The sequence below is a fragment of the Mauremys reevesii genome, linkage group 17 (genome assembly GCF_016161935.1).
Source record: "Mauremys reevesii isolate NIE-2019 linkage group 17, ASM1616193v1, whole genome shotgun sequence".
NCBI classification, from domain to species: Eukaryota; Metazoa; Chordata; order Testudines; family Geoemydidae; genus Mauremys; species Mauremys reevesii.
This window is the reverse complement of record NC_052639.1, coordinates 7,719,352-7,733,726: the sequence shown is the minus strand read 5'-3', so window position 1 is coordinate 7,733,726 and position 14,375 is coordinate 7,719,352. Positions and strand designations below refer to the sequence as shown.

At 51.9% G+C, this 14,375-nt stretch overlaps 2 non-coding genes across 2 annotated transcripts; one reads left to right on the top strand and one right to left on the bottom strand.

The window, feature by feature from the left end:
- Positions 1 to 9,048: 9,048 nt before the first annotated feature.
- TRNAT-CGU lies at positions 9,049 to 9,122 on the bottom strand. The gene has a single exon. It is a non-coding gene; the product is annotated as a tRNA-Thr (tRNA).
- A 4,884-nt stretch (positions 9,123 to 14,006) lies between these two features.
- On the top strand, positions 14,007 to 14,080 carry TRNAT-AGU. Its single transcript has one exon. It is a non-coding gene; the product is annotated as a tRNA-Thr (tRNA).
- Positions 14,081 to 14,375: the final 295 nt, after the last annotated feature.

Genomic DNA, 14,375 nt, shown 5'->3' with positions numbered 1-14,375 from the left:
GCTGGGCCATCTCCATGGGGGACGCTTGTTCCTCCCCCCCCTTCCTGGGCCTTCCCCCTCCATGAGGGAGTGCAGAGAGTGCCCCCCCCCAGCGCAGCCCAGAGGTGTCCCTGTCTCAGGGCCCCTCCAGCCTCTGCCCAGCTCAGGAATCACTCGGGGGAACAAATCCCTGCAGGGGAAATGGGGGAAACCCCCCAAACCCGAGCTCTGAACTGGCCACTGGCGAAGGGCAGAGAAAATGGGGCACAGTCGGGGGGCAGGAACTTCTCAGGGTTGGGGAGGGGGTCACCTGGGGGCTGCTCGTGGCTCTAGGGAGAAAGGGGGCGGGGGGTCCCCACGGGGGGGGCAGTGGTAAATCCGAGGGGGTCTCAGCCCCCTTTCTCTCCCTGCCTCGGGGTCACCGGCCCCCTCGGCCATGTCCGGGCTGCACCGACACTTCCCCCCCCCCCCGCCCCGTTCGCGGGGCCCCCGCCCGGCCCCACGGGGGGGTTAATGAAGGTCTCTCCCGCCGCGATCTGCGCATGCCCAGAGCACAACGGCACAAACCTTCTCCGGCCCGGGAGAGGCTCCAACGGCCCCGCACGAGCCAGGCAGAACCGCAGCGCCACGCCTCCCGCGCTGACGTCACGTCCAGTCCAGGGAGAGTCCGGAACGACCTCTCCCAGCCGGCCCCGGGGGCGCGGCCGCCCTCTCCAGCCCAGGCGAGGGAGAGGTCAGGAGCTGGAACTGCGCATGCTCCGTGCGAGTCCCGCGGGGGGCGGGAGAATAAAGCTGCTGCTGCCGCCTCCGTGCGAGCCGGTGAGTGAGAGACCGCGGGGGGGGAGGGGTGGGCACGTGACTCTGCCCCGGGGAACCTGGGAGAAGCCTCAGAGCCGCCTCGGCCCCGGGAGCCGTAGCAGGATCTGCCCCCGCTGGTCTCTGTGCGGGGAGAAGCCGGAGTTGCGGGGAAGGTCGGTGGGACGCGCGGGGTTGAACTGTCTCTGGGCAGCCCGGAAATTCCCGGGGCAGGTTGGTTAATTGGCTCCTGTCCCTGTTGGCGCCTCTCGCCCCCGGCACAGAGTCTCTCCGGTTCTGCCCCGTTTCTCTCTCGGGGTCTCGCTCGGGCTGTAACATCCGGGGTGATTCGCCCCCCCCCCATCCGCTCTCTCGGCTCCCCTGTTCCCCCCCCCCCCGTGTTAGCTGCCGCGCTTTGTCCTTGTCCCGGGGGGGCATTGTTGCCCGGGGTCAGTCCCCAGCACGGGGCTGCCCCTGGCGTGGGGGGGTGAGATGCCGGTTCGCTGCCAGGGCGGGACGGAGGGCACGTGTCCCCGTGGGGTGTTAGCCAAAGGGCCTGTTTCCCTGAGCTTACCTAATTACACCAAGGAGGCACGGAGACAGGAAGACAAGTACCACACCCTTTATTGATCGGTCAGCTGAGCGGGTGTTCCTCTCGGCTAGTGCCAGAGAAAGAGACACACCTTACATGGCCAAGCGGCCTACCTTTATAGCCGGTAACAAACAACTTAGCCTACGTTTGTCTACGTCATTTGGTTGACCTGTAGAACCTGTACATGCATCTATTAGGGGATAATTGGATACGCAGGATACATATATCATTTTGTGGGGGCTACAAGATACATCTGTTGAGGATACATTTGTCATTCTGAAGGGGACACAAGATACATCCGTTGACCCTTTGTACTAGATACTTTGGATGCATACATGTGAACGCAGCTGCATACACTTGGAGAGCCAACATATAGTTGGGGAGCCAAACAAAACTGATAAGCGAAATAGCTGACTTAGGTAGATACACGGCTTTCAGTCTAATGAGTTCTGTAAGCTTTCCAACACAGTTTGGACAAGCATAACATAACTTTGGTTTACTCAGGCCTAATACGGAAAGGCTTCATTAGCACTATGATTTTCCAACAGGGGCTGCCCGGACCCCGGTTTCCCAATCCCAGTTACTGCCCCCAACTACCAACAGCCACCTGCCCATCCCCCACTGCTGCCCCCTTCCCTCATCCAGGGACCTGCCAGCTTTCCCCCCCCCCCCCTTTGCCCTCTTAAAGCAGCTCCTCACAGGGCTCCCTGCTGCCTGTGGGGGTGGGAGGAACCATCACTTTCTGTATATGTATTGGATAGTAATATAAAATCCAGTCCAACAGCCCCCCTTTTCCCTCTAGTTATTTAACAGTAATATAAAATCCCCTCAGACCTTGGTGGTGTTCATAGAATCATAGGGTTGGAAGGGACCTCAGGCAGTATCTAGTCCAACCCCCTGCTCAAAGCAGGACCAATCCCCAACTAAATCTTCCAACAGCTTTTTACCGCAGATTCCTAAATGGCCCCCTCAAGGACTGAACTCACAACCCAGGGTTTAGCAGGCCAGTGCTCAAACCACTGAGCTATCCCTCTCGCATGTTATCAAGTGTGTAGTTTCTGACACATATTCTCTGCAAATCTCAAAGATTGATAAAAATTATCCTAAACCCCACTTTTTCTCCAATTGTCTATTTCTAAATGACTATGGCCTGAGATTTTTCCCTGTCTCTCTAATTATAAAAAAGTAAGAAAATCTCAGATTTACACCTTTTCTCAGATTCCTGAACATGGATATAAAATGTTGGCAAATGTTACCCATTTTCTCTCTATTCAGTTATCAGATATTGATGTGAAACACTCAGATTTTACCTCGTATCAACAACCTCTGATTTTCCACTTTCCTCTCTAAACCTATTTAATACCCATCAAATCCAGAGGCCTCCCCTGTTTGGAGGCTCAGTGGTTCCCAGCTGGTAACAGGAGAGTCGGCTGGACCCTTTTCTCCAGCTGGCACTGGGTGAGGAGGTCACTCTGAGTGCAGCGTGGGTCCAGAAGTATCCCAAAGCCCATGACAAATGGTCTCTGGGAGGGGTTACTTCCCGCAGTGCGAAGATGTAGCTAGTGACAGGGCATGGACCTTTCTTGCCCTCCAGGCCTTCCATTCTCCTGTAAAACCAGCACCCCCCAGGGATCCCTCAGCCCGTGTGACTGGCCAGCAGGACGCCGTGATAACTTTCTTTCCAATTGGCAGACACAGTGAGGAAACTGTGGCTGGGTTAGGGATGGGGTGTCTGTGTGGGAGATTGCAGCTGGAGCTGAAGGGGCATTGTGGGAGGAGGCCTCTGGGGGCCGGGGCTGGGGGTACCCTAATCAAATTGGGGGGTTCTGGAGGTTGGGGGGGGTGGGTTCTGATGTGCCCAGCCCTGAGGCTGTGGGTCCTGGAGGTGGGTATCGCTGGGGACTTGTTGGTGCAGAACAGTGAGGGTGGGCGTCTCTTGGGGAGGCGGGGCAGGGAGTTAGAGGGAGCCTGGTGCTGTGCCAGGGGCTCAGTCATGCCCAATGCACAGAACTGGGTGGGGGAGTCCCAGGCGCTAGGTCAGGATGCCAGGCAAGCAGAGGAGGTCCCATTGTAAAGCATCAGGGGTCCCAGGCAAACGGCCTGGCAGGTCCTGCTGGAGGACAGGTGGGGTCCTAGGCAGGCAGGGGGAATCCTGGGCCGGCTGTCGGGACTGACTCCCCCGTGCGGGGGCCCCTGCGGTGGGGGTCCCTGGCTGTGGGGGGCTCTTGGTGGGGGGAACCCTTTAGGATTCCCAGCCTGCCAGTGATGGTCTGGTGGGGTGCTGAGGGGTATCTGGAGTCCCTGTTCAGGGATTTTGGGGGTTGGGTCCCAGGGAGTATCTGGTGGGACCCTGGCTGTGAGGTCTGTGCTCTGGGTACTGGGGGTGTCTGGGGGCCCCTGGATGGAGGCTCTGGGGGCTGCTACTAACCATGCTCCTTCTATCTCATCAGCTTGTGCCAGAATCCTGGCTCCAAGCACTGCCCAGCATTCCCCAGCCAGGCCCAGTCACCGTGATAACTTTCTATCCACTTATCAAACATCTTGAAAACTCCAGGACCTTCCAGTTCCATTGGGAAAATTTGTGCCCCGGGTCCTTATACTAGATCTGATGGGTGAGGCAGGTGGGAAGGGGCTAGAAATGCCACACAATGGTCTCTTCCACAGCGTTCTGGACTCCTTCTTTCTGAAATGTGGTTTCATTGAGACCATTGTTAATCCAGAGTCACTGCATGGAAAGACAAAGAGTGACTCTGGATGGACAGTGGGGCAAATGAGATCAGCAGTTCTCCCTGTGAGGAGGGGCTCTCATTAGCTGCTCTCCCCAGAGAGCTAAAGGAGGGAAGCTGCTCAAACGCTCTGTCCCTCTCTGCTCAGGATATTGGGGTTCAGCTTCCTGGGTCAGACGCTGCAGCCTCCATTGTGATCTGGGAGACCAGGCTTAGCAGCTGCTGATCCCCCAGCGGGGTTCTGTGCTGGGTTGTGACCTTAATTAAAGCTGCTTCTCTGCCTGGCCCAGGGGATGACTTTCTCCAGCTGGTACTAGCCTCTTGGGGCAGCCCTGGGCCCTGTTAATGCAAATTCTGAGCTACAGACTCCAGGTAACTGAAAGACCTCAGGGAAAGTGCTGGGGACTGGCAAGAAGGTGACTCTGCACAAACAGCCCCTGGTCATTTCTCCTCCCATTAGCAATTGCCAGGAGCAAATCCAGCCATGGGAGAGCAAAGCCCCCAGGAATGGGACTGTCCCAGCCAGTGGGACAGGGAGAGAGGACAGGGGAAGGAGAGACTCAAAGGGGCAGTGGGAGAAATGAGTGGGGGGGAGAGATTTCCAGCTCTCTAGTGCACCCAGACACATGTATTGCAGCATCCCTGGGCAGAACCACTTTCCAGTGATCAAGAAAAGGATCAGACAGAGGAAAAGCTGGTTCTTGACTCCATATTCCCCCTGCTGGGGTGTGACTGCCGTGGGGTCAGTGTCGAGGAATCCCCACAGTGACTCCTGTGGTTCTGCTCTTTTCTAGCCTTGTGTTCAGAGACTTAGTTATGAGATTGGGGGAGGGAGAAGGAAGGTTAAAAATGTCTCTGTGGGCTTAGCCTGGCAGGAGGGGCCAGGTCTACACTGTAATACAGAGATTGAGCATTTTCCCAGGATGGCAGAGTCTACGATGTCTGTCTGGAGGGAAAGGGCCTGGGGGAATTGTGATGTGAAATTAACTAAAGCCTGTTCTGAAACCTCCACAACTGCCCTTCTCTCCCTGCCAGGGCTGCAGAATGACGTCCATGTTTTTCTCCAGCCCATCCCATCCTCCCATGACACAGGGAAGAGAAATGGCTGCAGTGGAGCCAGCTCAGGTAGGGATTATTTTTTTGAGGGAGGGGTTTGGTGTGTTCCTACAGGAGGGAGAGGGACAGCAAATACAGTGGAGTTGGGAAGGTTTGCACAGTCTGGTTTGGAGGTTGGAGCAGGACAGGAAATGCACAGGGTGGAGAAAGGGAGGGCAGGGTGTGACAGACCTGCTGGGAGTTTTTATAAGTGGCCTAGATTCTAGGAACAGACCCAGGAGGTTCGGAGGTGGAAATGCTCCAGTTTGTGGAGCAGAAAATAACCCACGTGAATGGGGCTAGGTAAACTGACCAGACTCATAGTGCTGGAGCCTGACCCGACTAACCAGTGGCTGCTGTGAGACATGAAGGGGGCACCCACCAGTGAGGGTTAGGGGAGATTCCCCTCCCTTCATATCCAGCTCCTCACAATGAGGAGGGTGTTGGGCTTCCTACCAGGGAGCTCTCCTGGTCCCTGCTAGGGCTCCTCTCCTCTTTCAGTCTGTGGCTAGTAGGTATGTGATGGATCTGCTGGGAGAGATAAGGGGCTCTCTTTGTCCCCTCACTCTGATGTTTCCTGGATGCTCTGAGCAGGGTGGGGGTGGGACTTTGTTGACTGCAATCCACCCAGGGCTTCCCTTTGATGGGCTCCTCTCCCCACAAATGGTGGGGCTGTGAATGGGGCAGCAGGTATTGAGTGTTGGACTCTTGCTCTTTCAGGGGCCAGTGACCTTCGAGGAGGTGGCTGTGTATTTCACCAGGGAAGAGTGGGCTCTGCTGGACCCCACTCAGAGAGCCCTCTACTGGGATGTCATGCAGGAGAACTATGAGAATGTGACCTCACTGGGTAAGGGTTACTGTCCCCTCGGTTCTTGGAAGGGGAAATGGAGAGAGAAGGTTTACACCAGCCCCACAATTCCACCCCTACTCTGCCCTGTTTCAGCATCACCCCAATATGCCAGTGACACACACACTGCCAGAGACCCTCCCCTGCTGCAGAACACTTTGGGAACAGAGCACAGGAGCCGTATCGCACAGTGTCAGATATCTCCTGTTTGCTCAAGTAAAACTGAGGTTTAAGTGCAGCATAATGAACAGAAGCTTCCTAGGGGTCACCAGATGAAATTAATAGGCAGCAGGTTTAAAGAAAATAAAAGGAAGTTCTTCTTCACGCAGCACACAGCCAACTTGTGGAACTCCTTACCTGAGGAGGTTGTGAAGGCTAGGACTATAACAGCGTTTAAAAGAGAACTGGATAAATTCATGGTGGTTAAGTCCATCAATGGCTATTAGACAGGATGGGTAAGGAATGGTGTCCCTAGCCTCTGTCTGTCAGAGGATGGAGATGGATGGCAGGAGAGAGATCACTTGATCATTGCCTGTTAGGTTCACTCCCTCTGGGGCACCTGGCATTGGCCACTGTCGGTAGACAGGATACTGGGCTAGATGGACCTTTGGATCTGACCCGGTACGGCCGTTCTTATGTCACGTATGTATGTGGGCATTTGGTGCAAGGCGCTCCTGGCCCTCAGAGACCGTGTGGAGGCTTTGGAGGCCAGGGTGTTGGAACTGGAGGAGCTAAGGGAGGCAGAGAAGTATGTTGATGAGGCTTTCCGGGACACTATAGAATTGTCCCAACTCCGGTCAGACAGCCCCCGCACTGTTGAGGAGGATGGGCCCAGGGAATGAGAGCAGTCAATGGGAGCAGAGGGAAAGCTTCTCATAGTTGGGACCCTCACCCCAACACTATCTGGAAGAACTTCTTGCACTGAGGTTTCCTCACCGGGGGAGGGAACTCCACTCATTAAGAAAAGGCAGCTGTTAGTAATGGGAGATTCGATCATTAGAAACAAGGATATCTGGGTTTGTGATGACCGGGAGAACTGTATGGCGACTTGCCTGCCTGGTGGGTAGGTTGCGGATTTCTCAAGGCATCTAGATAGATTTATGTGTAGTGCTGGGGAGGAGCCAGTGGTCGTGGTACATGTAGATACCAATGACATAGGGAAGGGTAGGTGAGACGTCCTGGAGGCCAAATTTAATCTGCTAGGAAAGAGACTGAAATCCAGGACCTCTATGGTGGCATTCTCAGAAATGCTCCCAGTTCCATGTGCAGGGCCAGGTAGGTAGGCAGCCAGAGCTTCAGAGTCTCAATGTGTGGATGAGATGATGGTGTAGAGAGATGGGGTTTAGATTTATTAGGAACTGGGGAAACTTTGGGGATGGGGCAGCCTATACAGGAAGGATGGGCTCCACCTAAACCAAAGTGGATCCAGACTGCTGGCACTTAACATTAAAAAGGTTGCAGAGCAGTTTTTAAACTAAGAGATGAGGGAAAGCCAATGGCTGCAGAGAAGCACGTGGATCAGACAGAGACTTCTCTTAGAGGAGAGTGATAGTTTTTTCTAGTTTTAGTCAGGAAGAGAGGCTGGAAGAGGATAAAGTAGGGGCCAGATCAGACGAGAAGCATTCACACACAACAGAATCTGACACGTCAGAAAAGGGCAGACAAATAAACAGTGACAAGTTTTTAAAGTGCGTGTACACAAATGCTAGAAGTGTAAATAATAAGATGGGTGAATTAGAGTGCCTCGTGTTAAAAGAGGATATTGACATAATAGGCATCACAGAAACCTGGTGGAATGAGAGCAATCAATGGGGCACAATCATTCCAGGGTACAAAATATATCGGAAGGACAGAGCAGGTCATACTCGGGGGGGTGGGGAGGGGAGTGGCACTGTATGTTAAAGAAAATGTAGACTCAAATGAAGAAAGTTTCTGTGCAAAATACCAAAACTTTTAACAGAGAGGAGGGAAAGGCCATGGTCCACATGATTGGGCCAGTATGTACCACAACATGGTTCTTCTATGTGGGATGACTCTGAACACTGACTGATCTCCACTCCCTTGGATTTGAACAGATGTTTAGTTGTGCACTTGGGAACCTATAAGGCTGAAGCAATTTTATGGATGGTGACACTAGGATTGAAGGGTTATTTAATGTTGTAGAAATTGTTAAAAACACTGAGCTTAAACTGGAACTGCCTGTTATTAAAGGCTGGTTTCCCCACGTCAGTTCCATAAGCTCTGCTAGAAACACCCTGGGTTATCTCCTGGCTTGGTGGGAACTGGAGGGAATCGTCCCCTGCTGCCCTTGGCTCCAGGCTGGTTTTTCTGGGGAGGGGACGTGGAATTGATTTGTTTGCTGTTGAGAAGGGAGCCAGGCCAGTTCTCAGGGAACGAGAACTCCCAGCATCTGCCCAGCCCAGCCCAGGCTGCGGCCCTGTCCCAGCCTCTGTTCCCCTGGGGGCCCTGCATGTTTGACTCTAGAGCAGGCCGGGAGCAGCAGCTGAGGCAGAGGACAGCCTGGGCCGGGCAGATAAGAAGGAGTTTAGCCAGCAAAAAAGGTAAAATGGCAGGGAACTATCACCTTGGACTCTACGGCATTTCTCCATTGGTCTGTCTGCTTTGGGGCAGGGACAATAACACGTCCTGCTGCATTCGTTATTTCGAAGGGCAGTTTAGGATTTTCATTCCCACACACGGTGCACAAAGCAGGACTCAACCTTTGCCGTAAACTAAATGAGCTGCCCACAGATTCTGGCAGCCACAATGAGCATTTGGGTGAGAGCTCAGAACTGCCCCTGTCCCAGAGGGAGACAGGGGTCATCTGTGTGGGGACTGGACCACTGACCTATCTGCTCTTAACTCCCAAACTTTCAGTAACTCTATTATCAGTGCCTGTGAGTGTAATTTAAACCATAAGGAAAACCACACTGGGCCAGACCAAAGGCCCATCTAGCTCTGAACCTTGTCTTCTGACAGTAGCCAATACCAGATGCCCTAACAACCCATCAACAAGGCACCACTGGGAGTGGAACCCAGGATAGTCTGTTTACGAAACAGATGCTTTAGCCAGCTAAGCCATGGTGCCCGTGGGTGGCTAAATCAGAGTGTCTGCCCACACCTGACTCCCTGCCATCGCCACCAGGGCCTGACAAGCTTTGCTTGTCTTTGGATTCTGCAAAGCAGAGGAGCAGGTGACGTTTTTCTTGCAAGCTGTGTGTGTGTGTGTGTGTGTGTGTGTGTGTGTCTTTGGCCAGGTCTGCACTACAAAGTTGTTTCAGCAGAATTATATTGCTCAGGTGTGTGAAAAACACACAATGCTCTCTCGGTCGGTAGCTTGTGGCTGGTGCACACACTGCAATGCCACGTCTGGCGACAAAACTGCCCTGTTTTGGTGACAAAATAAAACGACTTCAATGAGAGGGCTAGAGCTTTTTGCAGCAAACTTAAAGTGACAGAGTAAATGCTGGTTTCAGAGTAGCAGCCGTGTTAGTCTGTATCCGCAAAAAAAAAAAACAGGAGTACTTGAGTAAATGCTGCTGTTCATTATATCACCATAACTGGCCTTCCCCAGTATCCCACAATGCCCGCCGTGAACTCGCCTGCCCTGCATTCCTGCTACAGAGCCATGGGCCCCTCCCCTTTCATCGCTCTGGGAAGTTCTGACAGCTGAGCCTGCTGCTCTGCTCCTGCAGCCAGGAGCAAATCACTGCCGTGGATGCTGCTCTCTCCTGCCCTGCGAACACGGAGCAGGGTGGTGGGAACTTCCTTACATGGGGGGCCACCGGCATCCGAACTGTGACACCCCCAGGACACCCCTTCCCTAGAGGAGACTCTTACCTTTTAAACAGGGATGGCTGGTCTCTAGTAAAATCAGGAAAAGGGAAGGAGAAAACTCGAAAGAGGTTCCTCCTGGCGCTCACGTCCGTGAACCCGAATACTCTCTGTCCTCAAAGAGACCTGGAGAAGGAGACTTGCTGAAGCAAAGCCACAGGGGTCTCTGAGGTTTCCCTGGCCCCTCGCCCCTGTCCTGCCTGGCTGATGTCAGCATCTCTCTGTGAGGTCACCACCTCCCCACCACCTTTGACCAATAGTCTGAGGTCCTGCAAAAGGCCTTTGTGATGTCACTGCCACACCCCTCCCTTGCTCTGCTAATGTCCTGCCCCTGCCCAGGCACTTTGGAGGTTTAAGCTACTCCCTGTGGATCACCCCACTCAAGGAGCGTTCGTTCTAGGAAGCAAGCCGGCTAGACAGTAAAACATCAGACGCTGCTCCCAATGCTACACTCATTTTTTCAGAAATTAGTCGACTTTATGGCCAGAAGAGACCATTAGAGCATCTAATCTCACCCCCTGCATATCACAGGCCTCCTGTATGACACAATAGCTACTTTTTGGGTAAACACATTCCAGAAAGGCATCTAGTCTTCATTAAATGACATCAGGAGATTGTGAATCCACCACTTTCCTTGGTAGCTTGTTCCTGTAGTGAATCATCTTTGCTGTTGAATATTTGTGCCTTAGTTGTAATATGAATTTGTCTCTTTTCACCGTCCAGCCATTGGGGCTTGTTATGCCTTTCTCTGCTACATTAAAGAGCCCTTTAGTAGCCAATCTTTTCTCTCCATTAAGGCCCTTCAACACTTCAATGAAGTCACCTTTCAATCTTCTTTTGATAAGCTAAACAGGTTGAGCTCGTTCAATAGCTCCCTAGAAGGCATTTTTCTCCAGCCCTCACAACATTTGGTGGCTCTTTGCTGACCCAGCTCCAATTTCACAACATCTTTTTCAACTGAGGACAACAAAACTGGAGGCAGTATTCCAGTATCAGTCTCACTGATGCCGTGTCATCTCCTGTGACGTTATTGACATAATCTGTAACTGTATAGCTCACCGTTGCAACCACTGTTCTATATTTGCAGCCAATATTATAGAAAGGTTGTTGTTTAAGGGGTCTATGGAGAGGTTCTGATTGGCTGATTATAATGATGCTATCTCTAGGTGTGTATCATTTTTGTAGTTGACATTATGAATATTGGCTCTATGCTGCCCGTATTTCAAACTTGTGCTCTGCTTCCGGGGAATACTCCAGCCAGACAAATTGGTGTCAATTCTGCCTAGCCTGCTTGATGGCTCATTAAGGACCATCAGCTATACAACTGGCCCACTGAGAGAAGGCAGATACGCCTTGTGACTCAGCAAGGTGTGCAGGGACCTGCCTATGGACAGAAATCTAAGGTTTTTCTATGCCTTGTGCTGGATAGAGTTTCCTTGGGACAAAGAAAGCAAAAACCACATGGCAAGAGACTATAAAAGGCTGATGCCTCGTCTCCATCTTGTCTTCAATCCTGCTTCATACCTCTGGAGGGACTTTGCTACAAACTGAAGCTCTGTACAAAGGACTGAATGACCCATCCCAGGTGTGGATGGACTCCAGAGACTTGATTTCAACCTGCAGTTTATTCCATCACTGCTACAAGCCGGAACCAAGGACTTTGCCATTACTGGATGTGAAGGGTTCAAATCCATGTGCAGTTTATATAACAACCTGATCTATGGATTGTGCCAGCTCTTTTCCAGAGCCAAAGTCCAGAGTATGGTCAAGGGACCAGAGGCCTAGCAAATAGTGATCAGCTAAGAGAAAGCTGGGTAAACAGAAAGCCTTGCTTGCTAAGATAGGCCTGGTCAGCAAATTGCCAGGTGTTGGAGCTAAGAACTAAATGATTGTGTCTTATTCAGAGTTGCAAATTGAGCAAAGAATCCCTTTTCCTATTCTGTTAGTCTCTTCTGTAGAGAGACGTTCTTCCCACAGATCCAATCTTGAGTTTATGAGAAGTAGGCACATGTCAGTATAAGATATGGCATCTTTCCACTTCCCTCCCAAGAGACCAATGCCTTGCCTTTAGACACACAGAAAACAATCTTTATTGCCATATGCTTTCACTGGTTCTTTGCTTTAATCCCTAGGAATGTACCTGTTGGACTATCAAAAGTTGCTCCATTCCTATGGACCTCAAATCAGAATTTCAACATAGATATTTTATACTACTCACATTTTATCAAATTATTCATTAAATGTTAACTTGCTAACTTGAGACCATGGGTGGAGACATTATGTAACCTGTTAACCATTGGCTACTGTGCTATCTTGTCTTGGTGCAGAACCTATCCTGGGGTGTTGAACTGCCTACCCCGTCACTTTACCCTGCCCATGGAAAATCTATATATTCTATTGTAATCAATTGACTGACAGTGTCTCTGAGCCTAATACGCAAGGTGACACTCCGCCAGCGCTGTGTGTAATAAACTCCTCTGCTTGACCTCTACACGGTGTAGATTATGTCCTTCACAGACACCTGCTGAATAAAGAGGAGATTCAGCATGCAGCACCCATTGGTGCCTGGCTGAATGCGTCTCCTCTCCCTGCAGCTTGGTGATCTTTTGAGGAAATGGAGAAGACTGCCTCTGCCTAGCTCTACATTGCTTGCAAAAGAAACAGGTCTTTTTGGTGACAAGTGTTGAAAGGAGCCACTAGATGAATGTGGAGACAAGAAAAACATCCCGCAACTGAACTTGCATCTGTGGATGCTGAAGCCACAACACGGAGCGCTAAATGCTATATGACCACGGCTGGTGTCAGAAGAGTCTCTACCAAAGCCTTTTTTCACCAGCAGGGGCCTCTCTGTGCACAGAACTCCTGGTAGTGTGATGGCTAAAGGCAGTGGAGAACTCTATTTTGGCATCTCTTTGTCGGTGAACATCTGCAGTGGCTGTTAAAAGGCCTCTGGATAGTGGTCTTTGGGAAGAGCTGGCTGAAGAGCCTTCCTAGTAACCAGGAAATCCTGGCTTGGCCTGACAGTTCTTCTTTGCTGAACCTAGTGTCTTTGTTGGCTCCTTTTTTGTATCTCTTTTCATAAAAAGAAAAGACCTGTCAGCAGAATCCTTCTAAGTAGTGGTTCAAGACAGAGAGAGCCTTCCTTGCGGCTACGTATTGGTGCCATGCGGCATGCCTCACCACTGCAGTGCCTCCTGTTGGCCGTCCTGGCAATTAGCTCTGGTCCCCCGGTGCGCCTTCATCTAGTGGCGTCTGGCTGCCATCTGTTCTATCATTAGGATCCATGTCACTCTCAGGACTTCAATGTCCTCTTATGGACACAGCCCTCTGGCTGTGCCCCACTCAGGTCTCTCCCCCCTTCCAGGGGGCAGCTGTCCTCTACCCAGACACTTGCCTCAGTGGCCAGCTGCAGTCCAGGGTGTAGCCACCTGTGTCAGCGGCGACTGAGGCAAAAGGGGTACACCTCCAACCCCTGCCATCTGTTTCTCTGGACCACTTCCCCACAGACCTAGCACCTTCCTCCGCCTTTGTATCAGGGCCTCAGTCTGGCAGTAGTCGGCCAGGAGGTCACTCGTGCTCCCCTTACCCACCCAGCACTACTCTGATCATGGTGCCCTCCCTTCTCCTTCCTTCAGGGCAGCCAATCCTCCCTCCTCAAACTCCAAGGAGTGACTGACTCTTGCTGTGCTGAGCAGCCCTTTATATATGGGCTGCTCCAGCAAGCTTTCTCCTGATTGGCTCTCCCAATAAGCCCTTTCCTGATAGGCTGGGTTCTGCGCAGCCTCTGCAAGGCTGCCTTAATCTTTCTTCTGCTTGTTTGGGGCATCCACCCCACCACACTTGGAAAGCGGCAAATGAGAAATCTAGAGCTGAAGGAAAGGTGACCATGACTCAGAACTGAGCAGAGATTACTGCGACTGAAACACAGATCACTAACCACTATATGATCACAGTGGTTCGTGGGAGAAGCACATGTTAGAAGCCCTCTGTCAACTCAGCTGTGGCTTTCTGTGCACGGAGAGCCAGACACCTCAAGGTCTGCAAGTCTTGAGGGAAATGGGGAACGTCTGTACTTTGGAATTTGCAGGTGTTATCCTGAACCATCAAATGGAACAGTTGTAAAGCATTTTGTGAGGCAGGCACCATGGCTTAGCTGGCTAAAGCACCTGTTTAGTAAACAGGAGATCCTGGGTTCAACTCCCAGTGGTGCCTTGTTGTATAGCTTTTGTCTCCTCTGCTCACATTTTCCTGTGTCTTTCTAGGAAACAGAAGAGACCTCCCTTGGTATCCAAGTAATTGCTTGCTAAGGAAAAGGCTTCTTTGGAGAGAAGCATTGGAAAGAATCAAATCACAAGCCTGGAGTTGATGAAAAGGCTGCTGTGACTGGCATTGGCATGGCGGTTGCTTCAACTGCAATTGCTGCAACACGAGAGCCTGTGCCACACGTCCTTGTGATTCGCTGGGGATGTCCACACACAGAGGTCATGTCACCTTCCTTTTGATTGTC